This window comes from Triturus cristatus, chromosome 5_1 (assembly GCF_964204655.1).
Source record: "Triturus cristatus chromosome 5_1, aTriCri1.1, whole genome shotgun sequence".
NCBI lineage: Eukaryota > Metazoa > Chordata > Amphibia > Caudata > Salamandridae > Triturus > Triturus cristatus.
The window spans coordinates 120,553,001-120,571,677 of NC_140587.1; the positions used below are offsets into that span (position 1 = coordinate 120,553,001).

At 40.6% G+C, this 18,677-nt stretch overlaps 1 long non-coding RNA gene across 1 annotated transcript in view; it reads right to left on the reverse strand.

Annotated features, from left to right (window-relative positions):
• LOC146830351 (uncharacterized) overlaps positions 1-18,677 on the reverse strand; it is a 110,055-nt gene that overhangs the window by 25,349 nt on the left and 66,029 nt on the right. The gene's annotated exons all lie outside the window — the stretch shown is intronic.

Genomic DNA, 18,677 nt, shown 5'->3' on the forward strand with positions numbered 1-18,677 from the left:
ATGTCTAGTTTCAATTTTTTACATGTAGACATTGAAGCTGATCTATGTATAAGCCATAGTGGTTGAGTCCAGGGTGTCTGTTTTATCTCTTTTCTCTTATCCCATTCCATTTTCCTTATTTCTATTACAGTACATAGATCAGCTTCAATGTCTACATGTAAAAAATTGCCCACTGGACGAATACAAAGGGGCAGATTTACTAAAATCTGACTTAGCACAATGCAGCAAGAGAACTTTCTGTGCTGCGTCAAATGGAGAGAGCAGGAATGCACCCTATATACTAAGCAATGGTGTATTCCTACGTTCTCAATATGTTGGTGCACTAATGGCTGTCTAGCGTGATGCAGGCACCCTTCCTTTATCCTCTTTCTACATTTGATGTAGAGAGAGGAAAAAAGAGCCCTTTTAAGGAGTAACATTTTGACTCATTCCAAGGTTTACTATTGCTAGTAAATCTGTGACTGCACCAACAACCATGGGTGGATGCATGGGAACACCCATGCTTCACACATGGAACGTCTTCCCAGGGCAGAGTAGCACAAGGCAGCAACTTGCACTGCCTTGCATTACTCCAGATTTACTATGCCAAACAGCACCTTGTAAGGTGACTCTGTGTGGCATAGTAAATCTCAGTTAAGGACATGCGTTGCTTTTACGTCACCTTGCATGATGCAAAAGCAATGCAAGACCTTAGTAATCTTGGGTCCAACTGTTTAAAGTTGAACACTGACAGCTCCCAGTCAACATCAGATGCTCCCCCTTTCTGCACACCTTCAGGAAGAACCTCAAGACCTGGCTGATTCAGAGCTGTACCTCCTGCCCTCCCCAGAACTGTGAGACCCTCTTGGTGAGTAGCGCGCTCTATAAACCCCTGACTGATTGATTGGTTGATTGACAAGACTGAAATTATGATCTTTGGGAAGAGTGCATCACCATGAAACTCCACCTGGTAGCCAACGGAGCTAGGGCCAACACCCACCCCACCACTCACACCAAGAACCAAGGGATCATCATCAGTGAACCTAGGCTGTCACTGCCTCATGCTTCTATACTCTGAAGATGCTAAGGAAGATTTTCAAATGGCTCACAATCAGTACCCAGAAAACTGTCACACACACCCTGGTTACAAGCAAGCTGGACTACAAGAACACTCTATGCTGGTATCAACATAGAAACTCACCAGAAGGCTGCAGACCATTAAGAACTTGGTGGCTCGCCTCGTCACACTCATTTCACACAACACCTGAAGGAGCTCCACTGGCACAATAGTCACATATGAGCACAATTCAAAATCCTCACCCACACTTTCAAGGTACTACATAGCACTGGCCCAGCAGACTTCAACCATTGCATCTACTTTCGCAAACATTGCAAACAGATACGCTCGTCTGGACCCCTACTTGCACAAATACAATGCATATGGAAAACCATATCTGGCAGTCAAGCCTTCTCTGACATTGCTTTTAAAGTGAGGAATGACGTGCTGCTACACATGAGAGCATCCTCCTCACTTCTTGAATTCTGCAAGGTGCTGAAAACTTGGCTTTTCAAGTAATCCCCTAGGCCGTAGGTATGCCTAGAGTCACACCTACTTAGCACCAGGATACCCTTCCAGGTGATAAGGTGCTCTACAAATCTGCATAACATAACATTTAACTTTGGGAAAAAGATAATAAAAGCTCATAAAAAATGCAACAATACATTATAACTTTAAAAACATTTGTCATAAATAACAAACAATCCATCCAAATATACCCATGTTATGCACACATTAAAAATCATGAACAGTTGTTTAAAAATACATATACTTGTGCATTACGGGCTGTTATTAAAGTGCATTTACCAAGCAGACACAGCAGACCTTCCCACCTAACACCCCCAATTGACTTTCTGCACTGGATGTCCATTTTCAGAAAACAACAAACACTGTAGCAGATAACTGGACTATTTAGCATTTGAAGATAAATTAATGCCACTCTGCAATTAAGTAAGGCTTTCAAAGTGGGTGTGAGACAGTTGAAAGAAATTGTGATAAAAGCTGCAAAAGACGGTAAAATGCAAAAAAGATTGCTCTGCCGTTCCATTGCAGGGGCAAGGAGGTAATAAACTGCCCCACACCTTTGTCTTGTCAGAAAAGCACATTAAGCGCCTGACCGCTCTAGACCTAAATCTAAAAGAATGGACCTTTACCAATATGTGAGCTCCAAAGTAGGGTATAGTACTATATCTCCTGCCACAAGAGTATGGTTACAAACTGTATGTTTTCTAAGAGCTTCATGGGTTCTTTGTGTGGAAAAATATTCAGTACACCTGGACTTGACTACCCTTTTATCAGATTTAATAATAGAACCAAGGGCACTAAACAATCCAGGGAGACAATTGTCAGAAAAATATTTACTGACATATTTCAACCACAGGATTGACAGTCCCTTATCCTGGCCAAAACAATTCACTATCACTGATCATTTAAAACCTGTTTCATTATTACCCCATAAACACACCCAAAGCAGGAGAGGAGCCAGTTTGATGGTATCTGAAATACAATCTAAATTAAATTAGCATTATAGAGCAGGAGATTCAAGAACCGCCTGCAAGTTCTATTTTCTTCTATCTCGGTGGCAGAAATATTAAGATGTCCCCACACACCTGCCCCATATGTTGCATTTTATAGACTTTAAAATAGGGAGAGATGGTGGTCCTACCTTCTTTCTTGGATTGATTACAAAGAGAACCTGCCACTCTTCCAAGTCTCAGATGTGCTTCTTCACTTGTGGCTGCCTGTAATTTCCTTAAATGAACACCATACCCAAATAACAAACATTTGGAACTACTCTAAGGTGTTGTTCATTCAGGTTTAAGGATGTCAAGATGTTCCTACCAGCCCACAGGCCATTATATGGGATTTTCCAAAATTAGGTTTCTTATCAAGGTTACCCATGAATGACACAAAATATTTGACTAAAGTACGCAGAGCATGGGATGTCCTAGCCATCATAAACACATAGTTGGCATGTAATAATGCAGGGACAGCAGAGTTTACAATTTTAGACCCATCCCAAGTACAGGTAGTTAAGAGAGTGTTCAAAGCATTAATAAATGAGATAAAAAGCAGGGGTTCCCAAAGGCACCCCACTTGCTAGCGGGAAGCCATCCAAGAATTCCCTTAACTCTTCATACCATACCCTTGACCCTAGTTCCTCATGAAGGGTGTGTAAAAATATAAATAAAGGGACCACTACCCCTAATTTGATTAACTTTAGCCACAATTTACTCGTTTTTACACAATCAAAAGCAGATGACAGGTCCATAAAGGCAAGGTACAATGGGCAGTGCTTAGCAATTGTGTACTTACTCACCATCAAGTGTTAATTCAAGCATTGCTCCACTGTCCCTAGCACAGGATAAAAGCTATGGCAAGGGGGTAACATTTTGTTCATAATGGCCCATATCTGCAGTCAATTAAAAATAATCCTCCCAAGGATCTTCCCAGAACTATCAACAAAGGAGGTTGGTATATAACATTTCGGCGAACCTCTATCACCTTTCTTGAAAATCAACATGATTGTAGAGAGGGTCCAGGACTCAAGAATCCTGCTACACAAAGCGTTGGTAAATAAATTTGTGAGTAAAAGACCAATATGTCCTTATAGTATGTAAGTAGATCCATCGGGATCCCGTTGGGGCCCAGAACATTACCACATACACTGGATTGAATTGCATCCTCTACTTCCTGCAGAGTAACTTGGAGAAGAGTTGTGTGGGTAAAATACTGTTGTAGCATACCTTCACATTCCTTATATTTCTCTAATTGAGATATATAGGTGAAGTGGTTAACCTATTCCTGGCCTGAGGTATTACAAATTTGGGGTTGATTACGTGAAGCGTCTCGCTGCTGAAGACTGTTGATTTCCTCCCAGAATAACTTACTGCAATTCCAGGCAGCTGCAAATTCAAGAGTGTCCCAATCTTTTTGATGCAGAAAATGTTCCTCTCTTTAATGACCAGCTTATGGTCCTGTCTGGCCTCCCAAATCACCCTGGCATCCCTAGGAATCGCAGCCAGCACCTTTCTCAGGTGGCGATTGGCAGCTGAACATTTTGCATCAAACCAGCCCTGGTGTTCTGAGACAGGATCGAGGGGTTTCATCAAAGAATTCTTAATGGAAGCACACAAGTGCTGATAACAAGAAAATAAAACATCTCCTGAGCCTTCATCTAAGCACCCCAAGAAAGCCCATGAATTATTTTTGAGAAGACGGTCCAGCATTGCAATATGGTCTTTAAGATGCCACACTAACCTAAGGACATCTTTAGAATGATGATTAATACCATCACAAGTAATCGCTGTTTTATCCCTAACGGAAGAGCTACTTCAACTAATAGAGCATTGTGATCACTACATTAGTTCTCTATCATGGCGCTATTAAGACACGACTACAGGTAATATTTGGAGGCAGATATATAATCGATAGTTGACGTTCATCCCCCTCCTCTGTATGTTGGCTTATGTGGACTAGAACCCCAGAAATAATTAACTACATCCACAAGATCCAACCAGGCAACAGAGTCCCTCAACTTCAACCCCCTAGCATCCCATAATACAATATCAGGAGCTGAGTTCAAAGAATCAAGATCTCTTGGCTCATTAACAAACTTTGCATTAAAATCCCCACATATTAAAATTCATAATTGGGAGATGTTGCCCTTCAACAAAGATTTCAAACCCATAATAAATTGAAATAACTCATCAAACAAACGACAATGGGAGCTGCTGAAATCGTTACTATAGAAATTAACCAAATAAAAAACGAAATTAACTGATACAATCATCAATAGCAGAGCCTAGGATGCTGTACTAGCTGTATTGACAACAGAGACATTAATCCTGAGACCCCTCCCCCTTAGCTCTCCCATGGGGTGAGGTCATGGCAGGACATGAATAACATGAAAATCCTCTGCATGTAATAGGTGATACTGCCTAAACAGCAAAATCATATTTATCTATGACCCCCAATCGGGTTTAGAGATCTTGTTTTTGAGCACAGTCACATTCCAAACATAACATAACATATTCTTATGCATCGCTCCAGCTGAATTCATAACACAAGATTTGCACAATATGACCTACACTAACTCTACCATATCTCTTAAAATCTCTCTGAGCAGAAAAGTAAGTACTCTGACAAAGCGGAGTACACCACAGCACTGACCTCTGCAACCTCAGTTCCCACTGAAACATGGCTGGGTGATTGCATGGCACCAGTTCTCCATGAAGCTACTCCATCAAGATGACAAAGTCATACACAGATTCATCAAGATAAAACCAGAGGAGAATCTGTAAGCTCTCAGCATATTATGCTTCATATGACTGCCATACAGGCTCAGGGTGTTTGAATTTGTGAGCTATGGCTACTGTCAGACTTAGTAAGTAGTCTAACCCAACACTACTAGGGTCATCCATTATGCTTTAGAGGTGAAGAGATTTCAGCAATTAGTAAAGCTGGACAAGGGATCACTGGTAGCATTAGGAAAGGTTCTCTTAGGAAAACAAAAGGGTCAAAAATTAAGTTAAATGAATTAGTAAATTCTGGTGAGCGCCCTGTGATGGCCAGTTCAACAGCCAGTCCAGGAATAATAAACTAAACAGAACAAGTGTGAAGCCAGACTCCAGATTGTGAGGAGACTTCATTAAAAATGTAAAAAATCAAAGAATTAAAGTTGTCTGCCAAGTTGGTTTTAGTTCAAACAAAAAGGTTCCAAATAGGTTAATGGAGAAAATCACCATTAGACAACTAAAGAGTTTATCTTTTGAGAGCTTTGGCGAATAGGTTTACACAGATCCTAAAAGGTGTTCTGTGATAGCATCTCAAAAGAGAATGAAACTGTTGCAACTGTGGAAACTAAGTTTCAGTTTCAGGCAACTTTTAAGAGTTGAAGAGAAGTTCTAGAACAGAGGCATTGTAATCAATCTGGAAATTGTGCTTCCTCCATAAAGCCACTTTGCTCGTCCTTCCCAGGCGACCGTGAGTATAGTGCCACTTCCTCATGGGAGTGAAGGACGTGTAAAACAATGGTTCCTGCGCATATCTTAAATAGTCTGTAGTTGTTGCACTGGCTGCATGTTCTCATTGGGGGATGAAGGAGTAAAAGTCATTTCACTATCATCGAGTTAAAGGTTTGTGCCTTATATCTCTGGATTGATGTTTATTCATAACAAGATTAGCAACGATATTAAAAGAGTCAGTTACTGTCACGAGTAATTGTGCTATCTGGGGTCAGCAGTGAGCCAGCCCTATTAACATGTACACCTAGAACCTTTCTCAACCTCTCTAGTTCTCACAGAATGGTGGACTGAACACTGTTATTCAAGATATTTCCCATCTGCATGACAATGTTACTAATAGTGTGGAGTATTCTAGTAACTCAAATACCTGAAACTAGCATGACAGCACAATTTCGCTCTAATTAAATACTTAAAATTGGTTGTTTCAAAGTGTAAGTATCATGACTAACTAATGCTTTAACTCGTCTAACTACTGCCATTGGACTCTGTCATAGAGTAGTGTCCGCAAAGTGCTTCGGCACCTTGTCACATGTAATATACACTACAATTACACATACCAAATGCAAAACAGTTTTTATGCTGTTACAACGTACAAGTCTAGAAGAAAAGTTTTACTGCAGCTACAACAAAAGGACACAGTGCCTTTATGGAAAACACATTTTTTAAACATTATTAATTAAATAAAGACCATAATTTATTCTACACAGATTAGCATAGAAAAAAAATACATTTCAACTGAAAATAAACCTGAACCTAAAAAAAATTAAAAATAACTTTAAATTGTAATCTCAATATACACACAATTAACATAAACTCTGCAGTTCAAATGATTAAAACCAACACACAGCTATCAGGCTAGAATATTAGAATGTTGTGGTGGTGACACAGAGGAAGTATATTCCATGCCATGGGGTGGAACATGGGGCGGAGAGAGCAGAGAATTAACATGAAGCAGGCTGCAGTGGTTAGATGCTTTCTGGGTTTCCATAATAAATTCATTGCTTAACTTAGAAAATACATGTGTGGTATTCAATGCAACATTGTGGTGACCACTGGCCTTGCTTCTTGGGAGGTGTTCATGCATGCAGTAAGAAATCTATGGTGCTATTTTATATAGCCGGAGTGTGGTAATGGAAGAATTCTGGAACAGAAATCACCATTTGTAATTTCATGCTGTAACTGCTGACATGATACAGCAGATTTAACACGCTATAGGCTTTTGCTATACACATATCAAGGAAAACACAGTAGCAGTTTGTAAAAGAGCCAGTTGATGAATTGTGCAGCCTCAGAAACCACTGGAAAGCTGCCTTGAGCTTGTGTTTCAACAGTGTTGGCTTTTGAAACACCGACCTCTATAAGTGATACAATGTCAGAGGCCAGAAAGTCTTTGACTCACGTATGGTCACTCTGCATGACCTTACATGATGGCCAGTTTGAATTTTCATGTGGTGTGATGCATGTCAGGCAAGCCATAAACAATAGATTTATTCATGTTTTTTTGTATTCTACACCGTCCACAGTTAATACTTCTTCAATGAATTTCATGCAGTCTGCTATCCATAAGAGATAAGAGTTTCCTCTGCAAATCTTTGGTTGGGCAAAAGACTAGTCTGCATTCTTGTTAATTTAATTGGAAAAAAGGAAAAGATTAATTTTTCGCAGTACTTTTTAACGATTGACACATAAACAAGCTTACTGCAATTTCTAGAATATTGTGGGCAATATGCAATGCTGTGTAGCATTAATAGTGAATAGTGCATAGTGAAATAGCTCAATACACTAGTGAAGTGTGGAAACTGGACAATTCCATTGAGTGTACAAACATGAGCAACCACAATTTAACAATAAGTGTCCCTCAAGCCTTCTGGCTGGCTGGAGTGGAACCGTCCTAGCTGTGGGAGGAATGAAAAGAATATTTTTTTAATTATTTAAGTGTCATCGATTAACTAGGCAGTATGTCTCCCAAGCTAAAGAAGAGAATTTTATTACATTACCTGGGTCCACAGGGGCTGAAGATGTACAATCAAATGAATAAACTAGCTAATCTGGGTGGTGTTAATGTTTTCAATTCTGCAATATTACATCATTATCTTGCACTCAAAGTCTGCATTGGCATAATCAGATAAATTTGATTTTCCAAAAGAAACAGGATTACCACAAGTCCATTAATGTATAAATTACTGAGGTAAAAACTTTGGCATTTGAGTGTGAATTCAGCACCATGCACGACTACTTAATTAGGGACCAAGCGGTAATGCACACACATAATTCTGTCATGCAGGAACTCTTATGGGTAAATTGCAATTCGCCTAAGAGAATGTATTGGCCATCATCCATAAGGAGGAAATATCTGGAAGGTGTGCTTGTGCCTTAAAACTTGATGTCAAAGTTGGTGAGGTCATTAGTGAAATGAAATGCACAATAGAGAGTAGACCCAACACAAAGTATGTTAAAGAAACATGGAATACAAGGAGCAGTGCATGTGTTACTGTTGTGACATCAAGAAACAGTAGGTTTCTAGCAACAAATGTCCAGCAGAGCAGAGAAGCAAACATGCAGTGCAGTCATGTTGTGGGCCACTTTGTAATAGTGGGTGGAAAATATTGAGGGCCTCATTATGATGTCGGTCAGAAAGCATTCTGACCGACTCGGTCTCAGAATGTTTTCCGACTGAATCGGATTTGGGGAGTCCGACCGACAGATTACGATGTTTCTGATCACCGTTCGATCGTACTTCATTGACTTCAATGGGATCCTGTGTTCCAACCAACAACACAGGCTCCCATTGCAGAAAGGGGTGGCTGAGGAAAACCTTTAACCCTTTGGTGGGAACCCCATGGTGCCTGCCACACTGTGCAAAGTTTAAAAGGGGTTTCCTTTGGTGCCAACATGGGCCCCATTCGGAGGGCACTGGGTGAAGGGGGGGGCCTGCTATGGGCTCCCAAAGTCAGATTCTGACAGCCGATCTGTGTCAGAGAAACTGATTCAGATAGGCTGTCTGAATCCGGCTTCGTAATTGCTCTTTTGGAAATTCGGTCCGTGGAGCCGTACAAGTTGGCTGTGACCAGACTCAGTTTCTCCGAATGCCTTTCAGACGCGAGTCTGAACCGAGATGGAAAGTGCGAACGGTTTCCGACTATCGTAATAGGTCAGTAGGAAATGTTTCTGAGTCGGTCGGAAACAAGGCTTCGGACACGGATTTGGACGAACCAAATGCCTTTCGAAGCCTTTCCAACCAACATCGTTATGAAGCCCTAAGTGTGTGGGGGTTGAGAATGAAAGAAGGAGGATGATGAGGCTGATGTGAGTGAGAATGTTATGAGTTTCAGAGGCAATTTAGTCTTGAATGTGGAAGGCAGTGATGGATGCAGACACTATTCAGAGTTTTGGATGACATCCTAAACATTTTAGCTGATTCCGGGTCTCCCAACACAATTATTAAAGAGGAGGTTTGAAAGAATAAATGTGTTTGTGAGGCGAACAACACATTTGAAAATGGAAATTAATCCTAAAGGTAATATTGGTAAGCAGATTGCTATGCTTGGTTTTCGATGATTGAGGTTCAACATGAATTACAGGCAAATATATTGGAATTTGTATGTAGGCAGAAAGGCCCTTCAGTCTTTTGATGGTCTGATCACAAATATTTATACCTATAGGGCCTGTTTCACAAAGGTAAACCTTTGAGTAATTTACATTTTTGAGAATGTTTAATTTTTGGCTATTCACAAAATCAGAGTGTAAATTTACTCCAAAAGTCCAAATTAAAGGGCATTGGGGCTATACACATTTGAGTAATTTACACCTTTGAGTACGTTTGGCTATTTACAAAATCCAGGTATGTTACACTTTTGATGTAAATTTACACTCATATTTTGGAAATAACCAAAAAGCAGTCAACTTACTTAAAAATATGCCGTACTCTAAAGTGTAACTAGCATTTGCAAATTAGGTCCAAAGTTTGCTCCTAATAATAAGGATTACGTTTTGATGGTTGTCAATGTCGATACTGTAGGTAATGGAGTATTGCAATCATTTCTCAAACGTTTTAGCAAGACAATGGGGAAATTGTTTGGGTTTGTGCACAAAATTATTTTAAAGGTAGATATGTGTTGGAAAGTTCACAAAATCAGGAATATTCCAATAATGCTAAGAATGAAGTGTCAAAGGAATAGGAAGAAGTTTGTATTTTTGGATTTATTTGAGCCTATTGACGCATTTGAAGGATGTTCCCGTTTTTAGTGGCACAGCACCATCTTAGCAATAATATTGGCCTCCCTATCTAAAATTAATTAAATGAAGACCTTGGTCAGGGATGACAAGTGGTTTTCTATGATAGGTCTATTCTCTGCTTAAGACCAGATTTCAGTTTAAATGAATGGCTTGGTATCGACTTTTGCATTGTTTCAGCTGTTGAGGTTCAACCTCTTTCATGTAAAGGAAAGAGTCATTATGTTCATTCAGGACAACCTATTATTATTTGGCAAACGCAAACATAAGAATGATGTAAGATTGGAAAACGTGTTAATCAACCTGTAGCAGAAATGTTTATGTGAAGATGAAGTATGGAATGAATATCTGGGGACGTTTGTGCATGATGGTGGGTTACCAGCTATCAGTAGGGTGAAGTGGTGTAGCGAATACAGCAAGGATGATATTTTGCAATGGGTCATGGGTTTATGTGGGTAAGGGCTGACCATGTAAGGCGTTATTGGACAACCTGGTTAAACCTTATTGGGAGGTTAGGTCAGAATTAGCATTGAAAAATCACATGTTTGTGAGAGGTGATAGAGTTATTCCTCTAGGGACACAAAGGTTATTTTGGCATCATCAGATCAAAACGTGTTGAAAAAAAATCTGTTTTGGTGGCTGGTGTAGTCTTGCCAATTAAATGACTATTGAGAGAGTGTACTTGCTGCTTTATAGCTGGCAAGTCATTAGGCATGATGAGATCCCCCACAGTGAAAGAATGGCACCAATGTTCCCTTGGAAGTGTATGGCGGATGACAATATGGGTCCTGTAGGAGCACTATTCAAAAGGTCTAATTGCAAGAGTTAATTGATCTGCTTCAATTAGCCTTAGAAAACAACATTGATTGGAAAACACAGGTTGATAAAATGGTGTCTGCTTACAATTTTCAAGAATGAGGTCACTGATTTGACTCCTTTCATCATTATGATGGATGGAATTCAAGAACTAATTACAATCCAGTATAGATTTTCAAGGCAAATGTTAAACACTGGTCTCTGGAAACCATATGCAGCAAAATAAAGGAATCTCATAACAAATACCCAATTGCAAAATATTTAGAAAATAACTCCAAGGATGTTGAAATCCAGCTCAGGCAGAAGGATCATGTGAAAGAACATGGCCAATTTCCAGAGGTGAAAAGTAAAATGCTTTTATTCCATGGAAGTGGTGACCATTTTGTAGAATGCAGTGATGGTAAAATGTGACACCTTGATTACATTGTTAGACGATCTGATGGCAGTTGAAAATACATTTATTTTGAAGATAGAATTAGGGAATAGAATGGGACACCACCTATGCAATGAAGTATGTATTAGTGTTAGAAAGTAAAGTATTAGTAGTGATAAGTAGTGGCTTACCACTAGTAATAATGAAACAAGCCCAATGGAAGGGTATGTAAAGGTATCAATAAATTACTCACTTGCTCAACCCTTGGTAGTTGGTAATGAGCAGGCAGGAGTAACTTAGGAGCATTTAAGAAACACCAATATATTAAATTATTAAGACACAACACACAATAAAAATCCAACTTCCACTTATAAAAATAGCTTATGTTTTTATGAACAAATAGGCACCAAAACAACAAAACTCCAATTTAGGGAACCAGAGATATGAATTGCTAAAGAATAGACACTTTCTAGTGCTAAAGAATATGTATCACCACCTTGGGACATCTGGTCACCTTTGACTGGTACAAGGTCAAAGTTTGAGGATGAATGTGATGGTGCCTAGTCAAATACACTAAGCGGGAGGCCTTGGTCAAAATTTGATCAGCACACTTTTTCCCTGACGTCGAGCAAGCCACTTCATCAGGCCAGATTCGGTGTGGGTTTGCTGTTTCCATTTTTTGTGAGGCCCCAGTCAAATCCTAGAGCTCCTGAGTTTCACTGGGACGCACCTGAATTCCAGGCTGGGTCGCAGTTGAAGGTAGCCGGCTTGACTCTCAATGTTGGGTCGGTCACAGTATGGAGCTTTTTCCAAACATTGGTCTAAACTTCTCCAAACTTTTGGAATGACTTCATGAAGTTACCCTTCAGGGTTCAAAGTGTCCAAAACACAAATAGAAGGGTCTGGAATTTCCTAAATAGTAGTTGGAATTTCTGAACTACAATACCCACAATGCACATTGCCAAATCCTTAAAAGTCTGTTGGATGCACTCCAGGCTGGGTACTCCTGGTGGAGATGATGCAGGGGGGCTCTGTTGACCTGTATCTCCCAGGGAGTCAACTCCTTAGACTTTCAGAGTCAGGCAAAGTCCTTCTGGTGCTGAGTTCCGCAGTGGGCAGCAGGTGCAGTCTTGGTGAGTGCAGTCTTCTTGATGTAGGCCATGGAGTCTGCAGGGCAGTCATTCTTCTTCTTGTTAGATCGGAGGAGTTATGGAGCTCTCCCTTATTCATTCCCAGCTTTATGGGCATCAAGCAGCGGGCACCACTGACCAATGAGAATCAGGGTGCCACCCAGGTGTAGGACCAATTCCTCCAAAGTGTGGCACATTGTTGTTCCAGAAAGCACAATTTTCTCAAAATCCAACATGGAGAAAATCTCTCCAAGGGAGCTGGTTTAGGCTAACCCAACCTACTGGTGTGTCTACTTTTCCTAAACACTCCCTTTCCAACCCTCACCTTAATCTTATAACTGGGGCTCCTGTGTGACTGAGATAGCAGGATGTGGGGTGGGTCTGTCGTGTCCGAAAATGTCATTCTCCCATTGAAGATCAGTTAGGCTACCCCTCACCCCCTTCCTGTCATCTGTTCTGCAGCTTGTATTTTTCTTCCCAAAGGAAACCTATTGTGTCCTATGATAGGACACTTCTAACCTCACCAGGCAGCACTGCCAAAACTTGGGAGGCAGCTAGCCAATCAGAAGAAAGCAGCTGGAAAGCTGGGCTTTGGATCTCAGAGAAGAAAGTTCAATAATTTATTTTCTGTAATAGTTATTATAAATCTAACAGTGGCACAATACCTTCCCACATCCTGCTTAAGTATATTTTTCCATGGCTCCGACCAATATTTATAGTTAAATAAAATATTACAATGTTAGCCTATGGAGCCATTCACAACAATGGGGTAAGCGGAATTGGTAGTTTTTTCCTCACCGGGACCTAGAAAACATTGTTTATAATGTCTGTGCTTATTGTTATAAGGCACCCGACTCCTGGAGCATCTGGAGGAGACCTTAGGGTGACATATATGTAAAGATAAGGTAGATTGAGACTACCTTTAAATCCAAAGTGAATTTGCATATACATGTAATGTTAAGGCATCCTGAAAGGCTGTCCTGCCTTTAAAATGACAGCAGAGAACACAGTAGTGGACACTTTAGTGCACTAAGTCTGATGGGTCTCTAAACCTACATGGCCTATTATATACTAGGGACTTACAACTAGTCTGTCAGTACATAATATAATTAGATTTAATTTGCATAGCCTTCATATCAGTGCACTGGCCCTGGTTCTGGAAAGCATAGACGAGGGAGAATATTACCACCAGTAGCAAGCAAAAATGGGGGTGATCAGGACCAAAAGGATAACTTTATCACAGACTATAACAGGAGTAGGAATCCACATGAGTAGTTGAAGGACTAGGCCCGCAGAGACAAGGTGGACTTAACAGTTCCATGTGATGTAGCAACATTTGTACATATCTTGTATTTTCTTTTAATATTTGATTTCTATTGCAAGTGAGTTTTTTCAAATAAATTCCCTGGGGCATATTATGTTATGTTATGTTATTTAAATGTATATCTAGGCGCAACAGCTACCCGCAAGGGTTTCCCGGCGCCCGACGGAGGCAACAGCAGAATAGTAGAGAGGAGCTTACTTATTGAAAAGCCAGGTTTTTAAGGATTTGCGAAATAATGTGACATTCATCTGAGTACGAAGAAACAGCGGAAGAGCGTTCCATAGAACAGGGCCCAAATATGAAAAGGAACGGCCGCCCATGCGGGCAAGTCGAATCCTTGGCACCTGAAATGTAACCTGAGTAGTAGATCGGAGAGTGCAAGAAGGTAAGTAAAGATGGACCAGATTTTGCACAAAGATAGGAGCTGTGCCGTGTTTAATTCTGAACAGATAGTTCAGAGCTTTAAATTTGATCCGATTCTCAATTTTAGCCAATGAAGATCTCTCAAAGAAGCAGAAGTAGAAGCATTTCTCGGAGTGCGACAAAGCAATCTGGCCGCTGAGTTTTGTACTCTCTGAAGCTTTCGGATAACATCTTTATTGGCTCCCAGATAGAGGATGTTACTGTAGTCCAGTCTAGATGTAATAAGAGCCTGGACTATGGTTCTCTGAGTAGGGCTAAGGAGCATCCACACAATTTTTCTCAGCCACTTTAGAATTGTGAAACATGTTGCAGCAACCTTCGTGGATTGATGACGCATAGATAGTGAGTCATCAATAATAAAGCCAAGGTTGCGAGCATGATGAGAAGGCTGAGGTACTGCACCCATTTCTGTGGGCCAATGTTGAGGACCCCACAGCTCTTTATCTTTCCCCACTACCCAAACCTCCGTTTTTTCACCATTCAGCTTGAGAAAATTGGCATGCATCCAGGATGCCACTTTGCTCAACCCGGCCCGAAGAGCAGAGGGCTCTGATTTTTTTCCTGCAGAAAGTGAAAAAATAATCTGAGTGTCGTCAGTGTATGAAAATAACGACAACCCAGCTTCTTCAACAACCGTTGCCAGGGGTCTAACATATATGTTAAAGAACAAAGAATAGACCCTTGGGGGACTCCATATGGGGATGAATGAGTCTTGGAATTTGCTGCAGAAGAAAAAACCTGAAACGTACGGTCAGTAAGAAAAGATGTTAACCAGCTAAGTGCAGAACCAGTGACCCATATAGATTGTAGAGCCTTTATCAAGATGGCATGGGACATCGTATCAAAGGCCAAACTTAAATCCAGTAAGACAAGTGCGACCATATTGCCTGCATCCAGATTTCGGCGCAACATTTCGGTTACGCCAAGAAGAGCCGTCTCCGTAGAATAACCGGTTCGAAAACCAGAGGAATGTAAAATCTTGTTCTTTTCAATGAACTAAGATAGTTGACCATTAATATGCCTCTCCAAGATTTTAGAAAATACAGGAAGCAAGGAAATTGGCCGATAGTTAGACGACACAGTAGGGTCAGCGTTGGCCTTTTTCAATAATGGAATAACCATTGCGTGCTTCCATTCGAGACGAACCAGGGATTGCTTTAAAGTAGTATTTAGGAGTTCCATAATGATTGTAAGCATTGACAGGTCAAACTGCTGCAGCACAGAGATAGGAAGGAAATCACAGGGAGAGCCAGATTTAATGCAGCCCAAATGCAACTTTTTTGCAACTCTGATTGAAAGAAAAAAGACTTCTTTATTTCTCTTATCATTTTATTTCTCTTGCTTGGATTGTTTTGCAAAATGACTTGTTCTTTGTTCCCCGATCTCTACAATTTTTTCCCTTTTTCATCATTGATGGTATAAACTAGTATTTCTTAATTTTTCATGTTTAAGAAGTGGGATGCATTATGGGGCTGGAATGATGGAGTGCTGTAATGGTGAAGCGTGGTCATTCTAAGACATTCTATAGTGTAGAATATGGTGCAAAAAGAGCATATGGCTGTCATGACGCAGACTGTTGTGGAATGCACCTCTCTGGTTTCCAGGATAAATGTATTAATTGACTTGGAAATTATTGAACATTTTTATTTAGATAGCAATATAGTTGTTTCAACAGGCATAGAACCATAAATCAACATGCCTTATTGACCAGCAAATAAATACAACGGAGCATGTGAAGGTATGTTAATCAGTGCCTTCCGCAGAACACAGGACATGTAGCTTATGGGAACAGATCATTGTATGGGCAGTACCCCAAATTGTAAGTCAGTGTGGTTGATCCATATCAACAAAAAAAATCTAACAAATCTAAGGAAAGAAACAAGGACAATAAAATTTAACCAGGGAACAGTTCTCCACCTATCCATTAAGCTGAAATGAACCATTTGCAACACAAGATCAGTTAGAGGTAAACAAAAGAGCAAATGGTAAGTAGTCTTTATAGTATATTCTGCAATCAGTGTGCAGCTAGTGGGCCTATGTCTGCAGCAGTGCTTAATGATCGTCTAGGGGATGTAACTGAGTGTAGAATAGCAGCTTGGAAATGAGTCCTTATAGTATCATAGCAGGGTGCAAGGAGATACTTGCTCAATCTCAATGTATCTTCTTTTTGTAGTGCTTGAGCCCACATGGACATGGAGGAGGGCAGGTGATTTCCATTTGTGTGTAATTTGGTGCTTGGCTAGTTGGAAACCTAGGTCAAGGAATTGGGTGGTGGCCCTGAGAACATATGCATTATTCAACACAGCATGCACCTTATTTCATTTTTGAAACATTATACTAATCCTTATAGCTTTACAGCAATGGGAATGCACTGTCATTACCAATCTTCTATGGGATTTCTACATAACATAAAATATTATCTGGACAGCTGCCAACAAGGGGGAGATTTTTGGCATCAGGATTTCAAGTGACACGCAATGTGGCGTTAGCTTGATGATAGGGACTCACAAACTTAGCCAGTCAGTCCTGAAGCAGGCGTAAGGAAAGTAGCGATAACAGGGGTTATCGCTACTTGTCTTGCCGCTATGCTTCATAGCGTGGGGCTTGATGATAGGAGAAATGTCGCTTAGGGACATTTCTCCTGTCATGTCATGTCATGTCCTGTCATGTCAGGTCAGGAACGCCCACTTTGGATCTCATTAGAGATGCAAAGCTGGGCGTTAGGAATTCCTACTCTAACGCAAGTTTTCACGCGTTAGCGTGAGCTTGCTAATTAGGCGATAAAATTATCAACGCATTTCGGCCGAAATCAGCCGCAAAAGCGGCAATAATTCTATCGCCTAGCCTTGCTGATATGCCCCTTAAAGTCAATTGGCAGCCCTTTTAAAAAAGAAGTAGAATTGAGATGCGCTTGCTGCGGTTAACCAAGTGAGCTTCAGAGTACCTTAATATGTTCCAGAGCGTTGACTAAATATAATCGACCCAAGCCCAAATCAAAAGTGTCAGGGAACAAACTTAAAGTCAAAGGGAAACTGTTTTAAAAAAAATACCCTCACCCAATTGCGGCATCCAAATATACATTACTCTCTTGCCAATATTCCAACCCCTTAACCGATCTGCATTGACATGATCAGTTAGGAAAAAGCAATATTCTGAAAACATACTTACAAGTATTCCTATCGGGTTAGCCCCATGTCCCAAAAAAGTCATTCAACTCTTCCTGTCTACCCACCTAACTTAAAGTATTCCAGGCTACCGGAAGTCGCTACGTGCTTGTGTATGAGTTCCTTGCAACACTAGACCTCCAGGCATAACTACTATCGTGACGTACTAAGGGGCATATCAGAAAGGGTCGGCAATAATTATCGCTAAGCGCACTTAGCGCTAGGATAATTATCGCCGGCTAGCGTGGAATTTTATCGCTGAGATAGCGTGCTATCAGCAACACTTATCTCAAAAGCGATAAAATTCCTTGCGCTAACAGCCAAAAGTGAGAATATCGCTGGAAATCCAGCGATAATCTCACACATTTTGGCGTTAGCTTGCTGATAAGGCAGGGCATACTTAGCCATTATATCCACCTTAGATTCGATATAATGGCTAAGTCACGGTGAAAGAAGGCGTAAGGAAAGTAGCGTTACCTGTGGTTAGCGCTACTTTTCTTATCACTATGCCAATTAGTGATTCCCTTGATAATTGGAGAAATGTCGCTTAGCGACATTTCTCCAGTTATTTTGGGACGGAACGCTCACTTTGCATCTCATTAGAGATGCAAAGGTGGGCGTTATGGGAAAGGGAGCTAAAGCAAGGAATCACGCGTTAGCGTGACCTTGATGATTAAGCGATAAAATTATTGCCACTTTTCGTCCGAAAACGGACGCTAAAGCGGCGATAATTTTTCATCGCCAGCTTGGTGATATGCCCCTTAATCTTGGTTCAGTATTACGTCCTGACTCTTTATTGTTCACAGTCTGAACCTGACAGTCGAACAAAAACCTACCTTATCCTCATACTAGCCATGCCCGATACGTTCCAAGGCCAAAAGGAGGCTAAGTCCTAGTGCCTCATAAAATGACATACGTCGATGACTGTGTGGTATGTCAGAGAAGCAGAGTGCAAGGGATTGAAAAAGGAAACTCTATTCTCCAAAAAATTATTAGAGACTTCTGCGTATGATGTTATAGCGAAATTTAAACAAACATAGTCCATTTGCGGCAACATAATCATCGGGCTATTACATGTTAAGCCCCAAAAATTGCACATAATGATAGCTTCAAACAGAGAGATCAGTAGTATCCAAGCCGATCAGTTCTTA